We start from the raw sequence: 7,949 nt of genomic DNA, 5'->3' as shown, positions 1-7,949 counted from the left end.
CAGATGACACAACATAGAAAACTAAAGACTAAACAACACGAACCCCACCAAAAACTGGGGGTGATCTCAGGTGCTCAGGAAGGGTAAGCAGATCAAGCTCCACATGTGGCACCCATCGTGTTGATTATGTTATTACAAATCCGGTAAATAGTCTAATTCGGTAAGTCACATTCGTGAAAAGGGAAGGTATTGTAGTTACGACATAAGGAACATATCCGATATCATCTGTAAAACGGTTATTCCATAACGGCCAACCAGCTCGTTGAAATCTGCACCATCAATACAGATGCTGGCAGAGCAAACGAGTTAAAGAAATTTGCCTAGCATAATCAGGAGGGTCGTAATGTGGGTACCTTCATGACGAATAACGGTAAAAATATCTTGCCAAATGACGTTAACGGTGAAAATATCTTGCCAAATGACGTTAACGGTAATTTTTGGTACATGACGATCAATGTGCATTTTCTTTATGACGATAGAAAATCGACTGATTTTGACGAATCACGTTAAATTCTTTCCAAAAAAAATAATAACGGATAATAATTTGGATCTCTGACGAATCACGATAAGGATGTTTTGACAAATCACGATAAAGTTTTGACTAATATGACGCTAACGGTAACCGCAAATGACCGTTTGACGCCTGAGGGTAAAGGGAATACCTACCCGCAATCAGGAGCCGAAGGGACATTATCGTCCAAAAAAAGAAAAGCAACAATAGAGAACAAGCAATCATTTCATCAGTTGTACGGTTAAGGATATAGTTCCCATGTTGAATCGAAATTATCATAATTAAACAGGGTCAGTTATTATTGTTGATATTATATATATCAAAAGCTAATTCTTTGGATGTAATTTTCTTCCATATAACCTGAAAACTCTTGATTAGTGTAAGCAAAAATTTAACCAAGGTAGCGATAAGTGATTTTTTTCTATTTAATGAAATTGAGACGGAGAACGGAAACGGGGTATCTGTCAAAGAGACGACAACCCAAGCAAAGAGCAGAAAACAGTCCAAACTAATGGGTATTCAACGCAGCCAAAACATCCCGCACCAAGAGGCAGGCTTCAGTTGACCCTAAACAATAAATTTGGTCATAAACTGTGATTTAAAGCAATGCAAGAACAAGTCTGCTATTAAAGTGATTAAACTGTAGTCCATAGAAATACCTTCAACATGTGGATAAACATCATTACAAAAACGTTCAAAGATGGTGTCCAAAAGAACATGTACAGAATGAATCATTTCATTACATTACGAATACATGTGCTTTCATATAATATCTTTCTGAGTACAGAAGAAACGATTTGTATAATATTTATGAGTCACAAGATATAAATTAAAATTCGTATTGTTTCGAATGTCTATTTGATTAAACATACAGATTTCTCCTTGATCAGAGTGTATGGAATTGCAATGTAGAAAGTCGAAAATTCGAAACTGTCAACAGGTTGGAAACATTCAAACCTTTTTTTTTTAATTTAAATAATCATTAACCTTATTGTTTATCTATTTAATTATAAAATTCTACAATTGATATCTTAAATTATTTTCGAACTATAATATTCGAATACCTACAATATGCATATACTAATTGAAACACACTAGACCGGCATCGTTAGCTCTTATTCCATTCCTTTGATTTCAGTTTTTTGTTGTTGTCTTTTTAACATGAAAAACATCTTTAAATGTAAATTCTTACTACTGGATTTTCATTTAGTGTTTACCACTAGATACATAGCAAGTTAGAGTTGTCAATCATGTCTATTCAAAATACTGTCATTTATGAATATAGAAACAGTCAATGGTATAGGTTGGTAGATAATCAATCGTAAGCAATTGTATAAAGTGATAATCGTAAACAAGTTATTTTCACACGACGGATTTCTTCACAATGTAATTTATAATTGGCTTATATGCTTTGAAAAGGTTTGTTATTAACCGGATACATCCATTATTCAATACATAGAATGTATTACAATTCTTCATTATGAAGGATATATTTTAATAACACCAATAAATTATGCAAAACGAAACACGTCATCTGTATTGTACTATATACAAGCAAAACATTTCCCCTGGAAACATTTTGTACCAAATGTCCAACCTGAGTCCGTTACTGTTAGCATTGGCTCTCCAGTCGATATCAATTCACATACACTTGTATGTACATTAAAATTGAATCCCATGCAGTTATGGTTTCCATGGCATAAGTAAGGACAAGTATATTCCGTCGCTAAAGTGGTCTTGACTAGTTCCATTGTACCCCGGGTTTCTGTGTGTAAACAAAAGTAACCAAGAGCTGAAATAATAGAACAGATAACTTTAAAGTAAATGTTTAAGCATTTCATATACTTTACTTCTTTAATGGAAACTTATATTTAATAGTTTCCACGTATTTGCAACGTTGAATTTTTATTGAGTGTCAATTAAGATTCTAATTTAAAATTTATCTTAAATGGTACCATGTAAATGCAGCAAGTGCACGTTTAAACGAACATCGTTTTTCTTGCAATTTTCGTAATAAAAATAGATTTTCCACCCTTTATCCCTCCATACCACATGAAAAATTTAAAATCAGTCCTAAATAAATAGTCCACAATACATTCCTCCATAAAATGGTACAATACGCTATATATGTAGTGTTTTTGGAATATAATTCTGCATATTTTGTTAAAAATAAGCCCAAAAATATAACATGCTACATCGAAGAACAAGTGATAAGTATGCTAGAGTTTTTCATTGACAATATATCTGTTTTATTTGGAGATAGAATTTTCCTACAGGTTGTTGGCATTCCTATGGGAACCAACTGAACACCCCTTACGACCTTTCTAGTTTTCATTTGAGTCGGATTGCTTTCAGACACTAGTAAAAATAAGAACATCAAAGAAGTTTTATTTAATTTCACATACAGGTTTATTAATGATATTCTCTCCATCAACAATCCAAACTTTTCTGATTGGGTCCCACTAATATATCCCCATAAACTAGAGATTGCGGAACCACAGATACAGCTTCCTCTGTCTCATTTCTAGACCACAACGGTCATCTCAGTACCAAATTCTATGACAAAAGAGACGATTTCAATTTTGAAATTATAAATTTTCCTTACCTAAGCAGTAATATACAAACTTCGACCGCGCATGGAGTATTCATTTCTTAATTCAAACAATATCCAAGAGCTTTCAAATGCTACTCAGACTTTGTAAAACGTCATTGGTGTTTGAGGAAAAATTAACGAAACAGGGTTTTGTCAAAGAACTTCTCGTCCTTTTTCTCAAAAAGCTCATCGGAAAGTACCAAGACCATATAAACAACTATTCAGTGTCAACTTCACAAATAATACAAGATGGTCTTGAGTTATAGATTCTACGTGTTGAAGTTGTGTATCTTTTTATTTAATTTTCTCCTTATTTGCCTTCGTGCTATTATGTTTTATTTTGGTCGTATGCCTTTTGAAATGACTCTGTATTTATCCAATCCGCAATCTGTTTTTTGTTTTACTTTCCTGGTGCAAGTTGGTTCTGAGGTACAATTTGAATGCAGGGAATTTTAAAGTGTTAACTCCACTATGTTTCATTGTATTTTTATTTTACTTAGTTTGTACTGTATCGGGAAGTGTATACTATATACGGTATGTATTATAAACTACAAATACTTTTGTGTCGGCGTCTTTCTTGAATTTACAATCAATTACAGCAACGTTTTGTATGCGGCTCTGTTAGAAATTTTTTTACTTGTTTTTTCGTTGTGTTGTACGTCTGTGATGTATGTTTACACAGTTTCAGCTGCTTGGTGGTCCTAATTATTTTCGTATTGCTCATCCAATTTCGTCAATTTAACGGAACAATAAAAACAACTATCATACAAGTGGGAGGTTTAGCTAGATATACAATCTTGTTGAACCCAACATCGGTCAATGCCTGTACCAAGTCAGGGATATGACAGTTGTTTTTCACTCGTTCCTTTTTTTATATAACGTTTGATGTTTCAGTTTTATGAACTCCTCTTTTTGAATTTACGTTGAAGTTCGTAATATTTGTTATACTCTTTTATACCAATTATCTTGATTTTTCATGTATATTGGTAAACAACAAACATAGGTAAATCCATGGATCATAGGTAAAAATAAACCCAACTCTTTCATAAATGTTAGGATTTTTAAAGAGGTTTATATGATGCCAGGCACAGAAATTGTGATATTTTAGCCCTTTTTTAATTTACTTTGGAGTTCGGTATTTTTGATATGCATTTTTGTTTGTTAAGTGTTCATGCAAAAACGACCATTTCAATACTGATGTTTGTTTCGTAATAGGTCAATGAAAAACATATATAACACTCTCTAAATTTTGAAATGAATGACTGATATCAAAACGTTACAATAGAGTTCAACCAAAGTAACTGATTCATGTGAGGTTATTAATGCATGTTTACCTTTCATATAAATAGTCCATTGTCCTGATTGTCCAATGCCTGTTCTCACACCTAAACCCTGGATAATGAAGGTATTAGGATCACTCCAATCAACCACTACTTCGTTGTCTATAGATAATCCTTTGCCTATCTTAATATTTCCAGTTTGCCATGAAATCCAAAATGGTTGAAATGATTTACATTGTGTGCTTCCGTCTCCAAGTACGTTACTGACAACATCTTCAAATGTAGCGTCCTGTCGGCGCAAAAAAACCTTTTTCCCTCCACCTCCTCCTATACAAATTTCATACAACGCTGCATGTTTATCCATTATTGGAGAGGCGGATAAATAATTCATTCAATTCATAGTCTATCACTGTCACCTGATAGATTATCGTTTGAACGGCTTATTTATTGAAGAATATAAAGTATAATAATTATTGTGCTTCTGTCTTTTTTCTTCATGTATTTGACGGAGCACCCGTCAACGTTATATCTATTATCTCCTTAATCATATCAATTATAAATGTTAAGAACATGTACAGAAAAACAAGGATACTTCAACCGACCAAGAGTATTTGATAAAATTCATACGTATCTCTAAATGTCACCTTACGAATGGGTTTATTATGATGAATGGAAAACTACATAATAAGGATTTTGAGTATACAAATAATGTAAATGGGTTTAACAAATAAGACTAAAGATAGGAAACTTCTAAATCTGTAAATGGGTTAATGACCCCAAAATATCAATTTGATTCCTGACGTTTGCTAAACACGTGATGATTTCAAAGGACGAAAACAGTATAGAAAATTAAAACAAAAGATGAAACACTTCATAATTGTGGTGAGTCCGTAGGGAATGAAAATAAGACATGAATGGTTCAAACGTATAGCATATAAGACCATGCTCGAACTTCCTTAAAACTAAGGCCAACTTCTTAAATAATAAAAGGTTATTACATCGGACATTATTCAGAGCATAGTTAATTGGAATTTCTGAACATATAAATTTATGTTGAGAAAAATTCAGGATGTTCGCTACTCAAATAATAACAAAAACTATCAATCATGATTTCTTTTGCAAATTAAAATGCAATGAAAAAGGATATGAAAATTATGTAAATGTGAGATAGGCCCATGTGTTTACTTTAATGTTAGAATCGTTTCGAAAGAAATATATGAGAAAAAATATATATATTAGATATTACACTGCATGCAAAATGTCGTACAAAATCATATATTGTATCAACTGGCTTTTTCTTTATTGTCCCTTGTATCGATTCGAGCATAGCTGTATTGGATCCGAGCTTTAAAGAGTTGATAGCCAACACAGCTGATCGAAAATCTGTATCAGAGATAGTTTATAACACTTTTATTCAATGATTCTTACTCTTCGAGTTAACTACGAAACTTATCTTTTCACATTTCACTGTCACAATTTTTCTACATATTGACGATATTTTCTAGTTTCCAGTCAAAGAACTTAATATTTTTTAACAGTGTAAGACAATTCATTCTATTAATCAAATATAAAATATCCGGGAAGAATGAATTAGAACAGTTGATCATTCTTGTTCCTTAAGTCTGCGTTAATGTTTGTTTTTTATGTAAACTGAAAACTTTACTTTGAAAAGCTAGTGATTTTTTTTCCAATTCAAATCGTAACAAAACACGGATCATAATTAAAACTCTTTTCTTTTAAATTAAAAACAATATGATAAAAATTAATCTTATTAAAAAAAATATGTCCAATACGTGTTAAATAATTCTGAACTGGAATTGAAAATCCTGTATTAGCCCTTTGGTCAATAGGTTTTTTTCCTTATCGTCCGGAACTTTAAAACTGTATTCATCCATGATGAATATAAACAGGTTTACGTCATGAGTATTGCACATGCTTATTTATCGGTATTAATGCTGATTTGATCATATCATTGATAATAGGAATGTGAACGTACTCTGTCAGAAATTTATTTTAGACGTATGTACAATACTAAGAAATGCTGATACAATATTTCAGTCACCGTTTAGCCAAATGTTTTTCAGAATAAGGAAAAGTTAAAAACCATGAAAACATATTTAAGAGAGTAATATTATATATTTACTGAAAGCGAGATTTTGGTGGGGTTCGTGTTGCTTAGTCTTTAGTTTTCTATGTTGTGTCATCTGTACTATTATTTGTCTGTTTGTCTTTTTATTTTTGGCCATGGCGTTGTCAGTTTGTTTTCGATCTATGAGTTTGACTGTCCCTCTGGTATCTTTCGTCCCTCTTTTAGTATATGCTTGCATGAATATGATTATTACATATTGTTGTTTGATATGTAAACAGGTTTCGATTGGCGTCAAAATTTGATGGAATGCCCAGCTGAGTATATTTTTGGTTACGCTATGTTGATCAAATATTGTTAAACTCTATGTGTGCTGGTTTAATATGAAGTCATGTTTTGTTGTTTTACCCATGTATCTGCACAGATTTTGATTCATATCCAATGAGTCGACACAGATCAAAACAATCTTCTTTATAAACCATAAGTATACATTGTGTTTATAGATAAGTGTTGTCTTTAAGCGTTTTAATATATAAAACAATTACAACTTACCTTCAAAGTATTGAAAAATTATCAATATGATATATTCTTTCATTACTGCAATTTTCATATCAGTAGAATGTATTTAATAACTATCCGCCTCTTTTTCAAACGTGGACTTTTAAACGAGAAATTTTAACTTTAAACTAAAGGTTTTTCATTGTTAATGATGTAATACATTTAAATGAGTTCAAAGAGATAAATCAATTTCGTTTTCACGATTAATTAAAAACAGAACCTTTCAATCAATATAAGCTTTGAGAAAAAAAAAACATAATATCCAATTCAACGAATATCATTTGTCACAGTGATGCAATTTTTACATTTTATAATAGGAAAATAAAGTTTATGTTGCACCAAACAAAATAGTCAGCTATAAATATTTCAATTCTTCTTCTGACTTGAGCATTTACAACAATATAGACATTCTTTATCAACAATTATGACAAAAATTATGTAAATTAAGGCAACAGTAGTTTCCCGATGTTCAAATCCAAAAATATGGATTAAGGAGACAAATCAAGGTAACAAACAAATACTGAGAGAATCACATGCACTCAAAAAAGGAGCGGGAACGAGTGCGTCGACAAGGTAATCGTCTCCTGATATGCATGCATCACCCGCAACGCAAATCCACATAAAGTCAAAAGGTAACAATCGGGAATTGGACAAAATCTGTAGATTTATATCTAACAGATAAGACGACTTTTCTGGTTTCAACATATCTAAGACTGTCGATAATGAGAAGTGATACAAACATATCGATTCTGTCAGCCATATCGTAATGGTGAGCGTAAATCTTACTTACTGTCGATTTAAGTCGTTCTTCCTCATTCATTTGTTACTACTCTATTAGAACATGTGCATTGTAAGGAGCACACCAATGATGATGAAGTGCGTAAAGTGTGACGATATACGAGAGTAAAGTATAAATTGAGA

The 7,949-nt window shown here is 32.0% G+C and overlaps 1 long non-coding RNA gene across 1 annotated transcript; it reads right to left on the bottom strand.

Moving 5' to 3' along the window:
• Positions 1 to 1,498: 1,498 nt before the first annotated feature.
• Positions 1,499 to 4,753, bottom strand: LOC127716075 (uncharacterized). The gene is made up of 2 exons (XR_007988749.1): positions 4,439 to 4,753; positions 1,499 to 2,303 (listed from the first exon to the last, which is right to left on the bottom strand). It is a non-coding gene; the product is annotated as an uncharacterized LOC127716075 (long non-coding RNA).
• Between the last annotated feature and the right edge of the window lie 3,196 nt (positions 4,754 to 7,949).

This window comes from Mytilus californianus, unplaced genomic scaffold (genome assembly GCF_021869535.1).
Source record: "Mytilus californianus isolate M0D057914Y unplaced genomic scaffold, xbMytCali1.0.p SCAF_9, whole genome shotgun sequence".
NCBI lineage: Eukaryota > Metazoa > Mollusca > Bivalvia > Mytilida > Mytilidae > Mytilus > Mytilus californianus.
This window is presented reverse-complemented; position numbering and strand designations above follow the sequence as displayed.